Here is a 524-nt window from a genome sequence, read left to right as displayed (position 1 = left end):
ACCGTAGGACAAACAGACCAGAGGACAAACAGACCTGAGGACAAACAAACCGGAGGACAAACAGACCAGAGGACAAACAAACCGGAAGACAAACAGATCGGAGGACAAACAGACCGTAGGACAAACAGACCAGAGGACAAACAGACCAGAAGACAAACAGACCAGAGGACAAACAGACCAGAAGACAAACAGACCAGAGGAGGTTTGGTGCTTTTCCAGAAACGGATGAAACGTCTCAGAGCAGATGGTTTGAAAACAAACTAAACGTCTCAACCTTAAAACAAGACCTGAGAATTCTATAGAGCCTGTTTGTAAAAACAGCTAAACACTAAATAAAAGCTAAAAAGTCAACACATTAGCTAAAACACAAAAGTAGCAAACTGTGACTTAAAGCTAAAAGTAGAAAGGTGCTCGGTCAAAGCAACAAAAGCACAGCTAAAAGCTACATGAAAGCAGGAAACTGTTATCAAAAAGAAGCAAAAGATTAGCTAAAAGCAACAAAAGATTAGCTAAAAGCAACAAAA

General features: G+C 40.3%; 1 protein-coding gene across 1 annotated transcript in view; it reads left to right on the top strand.

Annotated features, from left to right (window-relative positions):
• Window positions 1–524, top strand: part of LOC119411029 (polypeptide N-acetylgalactosaminyltransferase 17) — a 36,588-nt gene that overhangs the window by 29,935 nt on the left and 6,129 nt on the right. The gene's annotated exons all lie outside the window — the stretch shown is intronic.

This window comes from Nematolebias whitei, chromosome 6 (genome assembly GCF_014905685.2).
Source record: "Nematolebias whitei isolate Nwh7 chromosome 6, NemWhi1, whole genome shotgun sequence".
In the NCBI taxonomy this organism is placed as follows: domain Eukaryota; kingdom Metazoa; phylum Chordata; class Actinopteri; order Cyprinodontiformes; family Rivulidae; genus Nematolebias; species Nematolebias whitei.
The sequence above is the reverse complement of the archived record's forward strand: the minus strand, read 5'-3'. Positions and strand labels throughout refer to the sequence as shown.